Below are 10696 nucleotides of genomic sequence, written 5' to 3'. Positions count from 1 at the left end.
CTATTGCTTCAACTGATGTTGCATGTCCGCATGACTTCGAACTCGTGAAGCATAAACCCACTCAGCTATTCTGCTCCACCAAAACCTAAATTATCAAAGTCATCTAATTGCAATATTTAAAATATTCCTGAACTTATTTATAATTTATATTTCTGTTGCGTGAGTACACTTGATGTCGTTATCAAGAATGTTTAAATTTTTTACATTGCCTTTTATTTATTTAATTGATAACTTGCAATTTGTGTTATTGTAGGACTGTTTCTATCAGTTAATTCATTCCGTGTCACACACAACACATAAACATTTAAGGGGACAGATACCGGCCATATTTCCCTGATTTTCATTCGAATTATTTAAAATGAACAAGTCAATATATTTTTTCAAAATTGGCATACAGTTTATTTATAAATTAAAATAATATAATTTTTTTTTTATTTAAATCATTTATAATGGCGGATGTACACTCAATTCTTCCAGGAAGGTCGCAGCGGGGCTTCTCAATGGCCGGTCATTGTAGCATCGGCGTCAGTGATTTGAAAATACAAAAAACAAAATTTTTTTTGTTTATTAATTTCTATATGAATTAAATAAAAATGGAAAATAAATTTGCGGAATAAAATGCTTCACAAAAAAAAACATGGATTTTGGGGCGAATTTTCCTATTATTTTTGCTTCGAAAAAATTATGTTTCGAAAAATTTTCGAAAACTTTAAATTCACATAGAAAAGATGTGTGCAAAATTTCAGGGAGATCGGTCAATAACTTTTCGAGTTATCATGTACGCCAATTATAGAAAAACGCGTCTAAAGTCGGCATCGTACAGTTAGTAACAGAAGTAAGTATACACCGGATACGTTTTCAATTTACCCCCAATCGATTCCTTCAAACAACCTAAGTTATAACAAAATTGTGTTTTATTTACATGAATGAAATAAATACAAAAATCATATTTAATCCAAATAATGACAAAATTTAAAAAAATAACCAAAAATTATAGTAGCTTTTTATATTAAACTTTATAAAAATTCAAAATTCAAATTCATTACTCAAAAGTAAGTATGCAGTTCATCATATTATTAATTTGTGAAATCAAAAACATAATTAAAATCAAATCCTAGTATTTTGATGAATAACTATTAGACTTTACAATCGCTTTAGGTCGTGATGGCATTGATTTCACCAAGTTTTCAGTTACAGCTGGTGGTATTTTATTCCATTCCTCTTGAATGACGTTTTTCAGTTGTTCCTTATTTCGAATCGGATGTTTACGTATTGGCCGGTATTTGGGTTGGTATCCGGGGACTGTTGCGGTGTTTTCAGCTGCTTTCGCACATTGTATAACAGCCACTCTCGTACAATGTTGGATGTGTGCTTGGGGTCATTATCCTACTGGAAGATAAACGTTCCTCCAAGGCCCAATTTAGTATCGGTCCATAATATTTTCGATAAATACCAACCCCGTACGCAGCCATACATTCCCAAACCATCACAGAGTCCACTCCATGCTTCACAGTGCCGGTCATATTGCTTGGATCCAATTCCGCGTTAACTTTTCTCCAAACTTTTTCACGGCCATCAGATCCACAGATACTGAACTTACACTCATCAGAAAATATGACTTGGTTCCAAGACGTTTGGTCATATTTTTCATGATCTTTTGCGAATGAAATCCGTTTACCTTGATTGACACTACTCACGAAGGGCTTTTTCCTAACATTGCGCCCATGATAACCAGCATTATGTAAAACCCGGCGAATAGTTTGGGTGCTAAATTGTTTTCCAGTCTCATTTTCAACTTCAGATTTCAATTTGGAGGCACTTATTTTGGGGTTTGTCCTGATTTTCCGTTCGACTAAGCTTTTTTCTCTGGGACTTAAGAGCGGTGGACGCCCACAACGCTCTTTATTAATGGTGCTCCCCGCACTTTTATATTTATTCACAATCTTTTGAACTGTAGCAAAACTCCTATCTATCAAACGACCGATTTCTCGCAATGATTTATGTTCCTTGTGATATTTTATAATCAGTTTTTTTAAATCATCAGAAAGCTCTTTTCCTCTTGGTGCCATTACTAAAAATGTCGCAAAAATTAATACTTCCCTAAATTTTTATACTCACTTTGATTATTTCCTTTTAATAGCTTTAATTGTTTACTGGGATAAGCTTTCATATGCGCCTTAATTTACGCTTTACTTTGTCTTTGATGCCAGCGAAATTTATGTCACAAAACTGATTGATGTTTAATCAATACGTAAAAATAAATGTTATGCTAACTGAACAATCGTTTGCTGGATTCTAACTTTTGTGACATAAATTTCGCTGGCATCAAAGACAAAGCAAAGCGTAAATTAAGGCGCATATGAAAGCTTATCCCAGTACACAATTACCATGTGTAAAATATTTTAATTACATATTAAGGAAAACGTTAGCGTCAAACAATTCCATAAATCAGGCTCCTGTATACTTATTTGTGTTACTAACTGTAACTATACCTCTCCCAGCGCTCGAACGCAAAGAATAGAGTCGTCACGGTTGACGATCTATAATATGTATAAGAAATACTTAAATATACGTTCTAAAATTTTTTTGACACATTCTTAAAGGATTATATTAACATTTTATGAAAAAAAAATGTTTGTTTTTCCAAATTTTACAGGTATCTGTCCCCTTAATAATGTGGTACATGCGAATATAAGGGCATACGAAGCATATAGAAGGCTGATGATATTATATACGATACATACATACATACATGTAATTGAGTAAATAGATCTAGAGTTTTTAAATGTGTTTTAAACATTTATTTTGTTCACATTGCATTTATAAGTATTCTGTCATTTACTTATCAGTAAAAGAAATCGAATATATTTAGTCTTGCCTTAAATTCTGGGGCAAATTTTACAATGTACACGGCGAGAACAAATTCGCAGAAAAAAGTTCCGATATTTTTGCTTTTGTCCATATACGAGATGAACAGAATGAACAGAAAAAGAAGTAGTCGTCCTCGCGTGGTTACAACCGATGCAGCCATAAAATCCGCTCTAGAAAGAATTCGCAAAAAATTCTCTTAGAAAACAGAAAATCATGTCCAGGGAAATGACTATCGACCAGATCCATGTCAACACTAATTATAGATGATCTCCACATGAACGCCTTCCGTCGCTCAACTGGCCATCTTTTTACAACGCGCTTGAAGAAAATTAGACTCGACAGATACAATCAACTTCTTCGGTACGCGGTCAACGGGTATGAAAATATTCTCTAAATTGGGCAAAGTGGGATTTTTCGTTCGACCCAAATTGGGGACATCAGAATTCGTTTTAGAGGTATGGTTCCTTCGGCAAAGTTTCTTATTTTGATCCCTAGAATATGATTTTCACAGAGCAATGGGCGATTTTTTTGCCTCCCCACAAATCGACCTAGCCTAATATATATATATATAATTGGCGCGTACACCCTTTTTGGGTGTTTGGCCGAGCTCCTCCTCCTATTTGTGGTGTGCGTCTTGATGTTGTTCCACAAATGGAGGGACCAACAGTTTCAAGCCGACTCCGAACGCCAGATACTTTTTGAGGAGGTTTTTCATGGCAGAAATACACTTGGTGGTTTGCCATTGCCTGCCGAGGGGCGACCGCTATTAGAAAAATGTTTTTCTTAATTTTGGTATTTCACCGAGATTCGAACCAACGTTCTCTCTGTGAATTCGAATGGTAGTCACACACCAACTCATTCGGCTACGGCGGCCATGTATGTACATACATAGCTTTAAATTATTCTAGTTATCAACTGAGTTGGGGTTGGTCGTTTGAGCCGCCTAGAGTTTGCCCCTTCTGCTGATGGAAGTTGTCGCATGCCAGTATTTGTATGGTTCATTAAACGGGTAATATGATTTGTGCTGCGTGTGCGGATGATTTCTGCTACTGTATCGATGTTGAGATCGCGATGAATATCTTCGTTTGGGACGTACCAAGGTGCATTGGTTATAGTTCTGAGTATTTTTCATTGTAATCGTTGAATAATGTCAATGTTACTTTTACTTGCAGTTCCCCAGATTTCTATGCCGTATGCCCAGATTGGCACAATCACATTTTTGTACAGGGTTGCCCATATTCGACGGACCCATCTGGCAACCCTATGGGGCATAGTTGAGACGTCGCCAAGGACATCCCAAAATCGCCGTTCTCAGCAATTGGGGATTGCTCGGATCACTTTGCAACGAATTATCCGCATTGATTTGCATTTATTCCCGTATCAGATTCAATTGACGCAAAGATTGTTGCCTGCGGACAAGCCTCGTCGAATGGAATGGGCCCAAAGAGTCATCGAAATGGCTGAAGATGACATGAGCAATTTTGGAACAAAATCATCATGTCCGATGAGGCTCATTTCTTATTGAATGGGACGGTAGACAAGCAAAATTGCCGTATTTACGCCACTGAAAATCCTCACGAAATTCAAGAGGTACCTCTTTACGACGAAAAAGTCACTGTTTGGTGCGGCGTTAGTGCGAAACCGATTATTGGGCCGTTTTTCTTCGAAAATGAAGATGGTCAAGCTGTTACCGTCAATCAGGAGCGTTATCGCGGTATGATAACCACTTTTGTGATGCCAATTATTCGTCGAAAGCGTATGAGGCAGTTCTGGTTTCAACAAGACGGCGCTCCACCACACACAGCTCGCACCACAATCGATTTTTTGAAGAAATTGTTTCCTCGTCGTTTGATGTCGAAAAATGGCGATTTTGACTGGCCACCGCGTTCACCCGATTTAACGCCACCTGACTTCTTCTTGTGGGGAATCAAAGGTTTATATTAATAAGCCAAAGACCATAGAAGAGCTCAAGAACAACATCTGTGAGGAAATAGCCTCTTGTCCAACAGAAATGTTAGCTAAAACTATGGAAAATGCTGCAAAACGGGCACAATACGCCGAACAGGCTCAAGGCGGCCATTTGAGTATTCAAAAAGTGATGCCAACAAATCTACTTGAACCAAATGAAATGATTATTATCGTTAACATCAAAAAAATTTTGTTTTCCTGGGCAACCGTCGAATGTGGGCAACTCAGTATATAAGGGTTTTATTCAGCAATGACAGTTGAAAGCGTCTGCGAAGTAGCCAGTATAGTTGTCGCAATCTGTTTTTTACCTCATTTCTTTTCAACGTGAAATGTTCTTTCCAGAGAAGTTTGGAAGAAATTGCTTCGAGTGGCCATACGTCGGCTCAAATTCTCGTATGAGCGTTCGGTCAAGTAAACACGATCGTTTTGAGTGTTTATGAACTGCTCAATTGGAAAGTTTGTTTCATCAGAAAACCCAAATTAGGAAATTCGCCACGTTCGTACAAGCGCAAAAACTTCTTTGCTCTTTCGCACCGAACTTTTTTTTGCTGGGGTGAAAGATCGTGTGCTTTTAGGAACTTGTAAGCCTTGACCTTGAGTTCATTTTTCAATATGCGTCGAATGCTGTTTTGCGATATTTTCAGTTCTTTGCCCATTTTTCTTCCACTTCGCCGTGGATTTCGTTCAAGTCGAGCCTTCACTTTCCGACCCATTTCTGGTGTTGTTGCGGTTTTTTTTTGTCCATCTCCAAAGCGTTTTGCAATGCTACCAGTATCATTGTAACGTTTTATAGTGCGATACACAAACATTTTATTCACTTTGAGGTGACTGAGCTCACGAACAATGGCTGGTTGTGATTTTGTAGCCAAATATAACGCAATCACACTATTACGTTTGAATTCCATCACAGAAAAAAAATTCAACAAAACTGAGACGCAAATGCTTTTGATGGCTTATAAACAATGTATTGAACTGTCATTAGAACAATTTTGACGTTGATGTCATGAGCTGTTTTACAGATACAAGCAGTGTGAAGTCGGTAGCACTTCATATCGGTCACCCTGTATATCGCATATTTTTTATAATTCTGAGAGATCGTCTGTAGATTTTGCGTTTAAGTATCCAATTGTGATAACGCAGTACACGTCATCGTCGTTTTGTACCACAACTCGCTACACATCCTGTAATTGTGTTTTAATTTTGTCGCTAGGTCAATTGCTTTTTGCTTTTCTGAATGCAAACATCGAATTAGATAAATGATAAGGACGTGTTTACAGAGTCGCCAATATATATTTTTTATTATCAAACTATTTTTTATTTCATCTGCATCGAAATGAAGCCTTACAATAAGATTTGAAATTTTAAGTCTAGAGCAGAGCTAGGAACTTCATAGGTACTCGTGCTAAATTTTCCGCTTCCACTTGCACACGCCCGCAACAAAAACTGTCCTACTTTCACACATCTATTAGCGCGCTAAGACGTTATTCACACGTCTACATAAAACTTTGCTACAATAAATGTTTGGCAGCGAAAGCTTTAAGCTGGAAAACGAGTAGATTATGCATAATAAAGTTAGTAAAATTTCTTACTTATAAAACAACTACATTCTCTAAATTCAAATCAATTTAAACTTTACTCTGGTTTAAAATTTTTGGACGACAAACGCAAAAAATGATAGTTGTCCATCTTTACGTTTCGCTCTAGTGTTGTCCTTGGTCAACTTTGACTATGTGGACGTCTTCATATAAATGGCGCCGCCTACGCAGCGGTTTAGCATGTTTACATATTATAAGGTTAATGAGGTTATCTCCAATTTCAAGGTTAACTCGCTAATCTAGGTATTAACCTACCAGGTTATCTATACAAAAGATAAACTAGTTCCAAAGTAGATTAGCTGTTAACCTGGAGTTAACCTGGTGGAGTAGCTGAGTTGTATTGGAAAAGCAGTGCGAAAAAATGCAGCTCTACTTAGTTCTATTGGGAATGCGCCAAAAAATTGTGACACTAGTTTTTAACAATTGGATAAGAAAAATACGAAAAAATGGAATCGTAAGTAAATTTCTAAAATAAATTGATTGAATACAAATCAAAACTCTTTATTGTGCTTGCAGATGTGTGAAAAAATGGAAACCAAGAACGAAGTGGTGCCGAAAAAATGGTATTAGAGTTGTGGGCAGACCGAGTGAATAATTTCAGATGCGCGAAGAAGAACAGCCGCATTTTCATGGGGATGGAAGGCGAAATGAGTAAAGACAAGGGGTTTTCAACTTTGGAGTTAAGGGATGAAATCCATAACCTTACAAACCGCTATAAGTAAGTAATTGCTTCGAAACTAAAATTTAACAATGTGGAACGCCCGCCCGTTTATGAAGCCCCAGTCAGTCGTATGGTAGTGCAACGCATAACAATGAATCGCAGGAATCCAGGGCAAACGTAAAAAAAAAAACAAATTCAAAAAGGCGCAAGGTATACAAAAGCAATCCACTGGTTGCACGAGGATAGTCCGAATAAGAATAAATGTCGCCGACGCCCAATACTACGATTCATAGAGTTGCGCTACGCTACTGTACGTCATTATTAACTGGGGATATAAGCTTATAAATAGTGCGAATATCCGTTGTATTTACTGTAAGTCAAAGCAGTGTGCTTGTAGCAAAACTCTGATCTCATTTCAGGCACGAAAAAAAGAAAATGGGGTTTTCGGGCGGAGCTTCTTCCTCCTGGTCCTACTACTCGGAAGTACATTCAATTCTAAGCGACAGCAAGGCTGTCAATTTCACGTACCTCATGTAAATAATTTTGGTGAGATAAAATCGAACTGTATTATATATTTTCCCATTTTCTATTGTTTTTTACTTCTTTAATTAATAGTGTCGGACAATGACGGTGATGCGAATGACGATCCACTGTTTGGGTCGGAGGCATCAGTGAGCTCCAGAACATCGCTGCCATCTCCAGTGCCAGCAACTCCGACTGAACCTAAAACAAATAAAACAATGAGCCAGGAATCGATTCTTAACTGCTCGGAGCGTTCGACTACATGTCTAGAAAAAGGCTTGACCGAAATTAAAGAAATACAAGTCACAGTGATGGACATTACGAAGAAGGTTGACTGCAGATGAAAACAGGAATATTATTTTGGAGGAAATGAAGGAAAACTCGAACAGCCTTTACACGATTAACAAATTGGAATACTTATGTACATAAAAACGTTGCAATAGTCTTTCTTATGTGTTCAGCATCATTGTTAAAATGGCCTCTGTATACTCCGGTTGTTGCTGATTGCGACTCCTCTCATACTCAGTTTGCTTTTGGACCCATATCTGATTTATTTTGTCGTTGTGGGAATTCAAAAAATTGTGCAAGATACATACTGTTTTTATGATAAAGGAAGCGTTTTTTATATAATTGTCGATTCCCTTCCCGATTCGTCTGAAGCGTGCTTTCAGATGACCAAAAGCTGCTGGTTGTACACTTTATCGTGCATTGGAAGATCAATGCTAAATGGGTAGGGTTTCATTCAAGTTTCCGAAAATCTAAAAGCCGAATCACCTATGACGCCCACGGGAATTTTAACGTCAGAAATTATTCTGCTTTTCTCTTTCAAGATGTGGTTCTGTAAAGCGCTTTTCATTTTGCAATTTTCGGAAATTATTGAATCATTGCATCGACCAGGGCACCGGACATTTATATAATGAAAGCGATATCTACAAATGAAGAAATATTGTATACATTTTTAAGAAACAGTTCTTCAATTACAAACCTGTAGTCAACAAGTGCCAGTATTGCTGTGGAATACCACCCCTTAAAATTGTAGTAGTCCGTATAGTCCTTTGCAGAGGTCCTGAATCGATGTGGCATCCGTCTATAGCTCCAAAGCATTGGAGAAACCCTAGGACCTCAAAGCCTTTTACGCAGTCGTCTATTCGCCAGTCGTTTCTTTTTCGTGTTACCGGCGCCAATTGAACACACCAAGTGAAGCCAAGTCCTTCTCCACTTGATCTTTCCAACGCAAAGGAGGTCTTCCTCTTCCTCTGCTACCACCAGCTGGTAAAGCATCGAATACTTTCAGAGACGGAGCGTTTGTATCCATTCGGACGTCATGACCCAACCAACGTAGCCGCTGGATCTTTATTCGCTTCGCTATGTCTATGTCGTCGTAAAGCTCATACAGCCTATCGTTCCATCGCCTGCGATATTCGCCGTTGCCAACGTGCAAAGTTTCAAAAATCTTTCGCAGAACCTTTCTCTCAAACACTCAATGATGATGTCAATATCATCGGCATACGCCAATTGTACGCTTTTATAAAAAAATTGTGCCTGAGCGATTAAGTTCTGCGGCTCGTACGATCCTCTCCAACATCAGGTTAAGGGGTAAGGGATAAAAATCGATTTTTTTGCATGTTATTGTAGTAAAACATTTCAAAAATACCGTGTTAAAATTTTAAGTCAATCCGAGCAAAACTTTTTAAGTTATAGAGCATAAAGCCGAGCCGCCTCAAACATCTGCCGAGATAACTTAAAACTTTAAACCCGGTTTTCTCGAACCTTTTTTTTTAAAGTGCGTAGTCATTGGCATTTGAAAACTACTCAACCGCTCCTTTTGAAATTTTGCACACATATTTTACATATAAAAAACCTCCTACCAACGTTTTTTTTTCGCCATTTTTTTTTTATATTAAGGTGGTTTTACACCTACAAAATGGCGGCATTTTTTCGTCAAAAATCACTTTTTACTTCAAACGACTACCAAATGGCTGAAAATGAAAATAAATCGTCAAAATAAACGTTGGGGGGAAGTTTAACTCATACTTTAACTAAATTATTCGATTTATTTGATTTCAGATGATTCTACGCTGAGATATGCTGACTACTGCAAAATGTATTTTTGAAAGGAACGTCTACGTAAATGTGCTCTCATTCGCTCATTTTGCAATATTTTTACATGAAAATTTTATCAAATATTCTTGAAATGTTACTTTATAATATGCAACAACTTTTAATAAACTGACTTGAACCGTTTCGCTACAATAAATTCATGAAAAAAGTGTTTTTTTTAGCGTTTATCCCTTACCCGCGTTATTTTGCACAGATTGCAGGATCACCCTTCTTATGGGTTGGGCAGAGCACACTTAAATTCCAATCGGCAGGCATGCTTTCATCCGACCATATTTTCCATAGGAGCTGGTTCATGCGCCTTACCAGCTCCTCGCCGCCATGTTTGAAAAGCTTAGCCGGCAGGCCGTCGGCGCCCGCGGCTTTATTGTTCTTTAGCCGAGTTATCTCAATTCTCACCTCGTCATGGTCGGGTAGCGGAACGACAATTCCGTCGTCAACGATTGGGGTATAGGGATCTTCACATTCTCTGTGACATGCGCAGCTATCACTGTTTAACAGGTTCGAGAAGTGTTATGTGTGTTAAGTGTATGTTATTATCACACCCCGGAAATGATCTTTTGTAATATAATTTGAACGTAAGGACGCTTCTGATATCAATACAATGCCATATATTAGTTTTGAGAGCGACTTGTTACTGAGAGCGACTTCGTGTTCGCATTCTTGAATAGTTGCGAAGCAATAAAAGGTATTTTGGATACTGGATAAGAGGTTTAGGGATATTAAGAAAAAAGTAGTGTTTCAGTCGTTCGCCATTAATGTTATTTCCACGCAAATAAACAGGAGTAAGAACTTTCCACACCTCACAGCAGAATGACTGCAACATGTTGCATACACTCGCCTTAGAAACACCAAAGAGACGTCTTATTGTCTCATACTCCGCGGAAGATCGCTGTGTATATAATGCGATAGCAACTCTCTTCTCCAGTGGTATGCAGTACCTAAAGCAGATATCTCGCTT

General features: G+C 37.9%; 2 long non-coding RNA genes across 2 annotated transcripts in view; both read left to right on the top strand.

Annotated features, from left to right (window-relative positions):
- The window catches only part of LOC129236455 (uncharacterized), a 111716-nt gene that overhangs the window by 24915 nt on the left and 76105 nt on the right, over nucleotides 1–10696 (top strand). The gene's annotated exons all lie outside the window — the stretch shown is intronic.
- Nucleotides 6957–8206, top strand: LOC129236456 (uncharacterized). The gene is made up of 3 exons (XR_008581670.1): nucleotides 6957–7152; nucleotides 7515–7641; nucleotides 7711–8206. It is a non-coding gene; the product is annotated as an uncharacterized LOC129236456 (long non-coding RNA).

Source organism: Anastrepha obliqua, chromosome 1 (assembly GCF_027943255.1).
Source record: "Anastrepha obliqua isolate idAnaObli1 chromosome 1, idAnaObli1_1.0, whole genome shotgun sequence".
In the NCBI taxonomy this organism is placed as follows: Eukaryota; Metazoa; Arthropoda; class Insecta; order Diptera; family Tephritidae; genus Anastrepha; species Anastrepha obliqua.
This window is presented reverse-complemented; position numbering and strand designations above follow the sequence as displayed.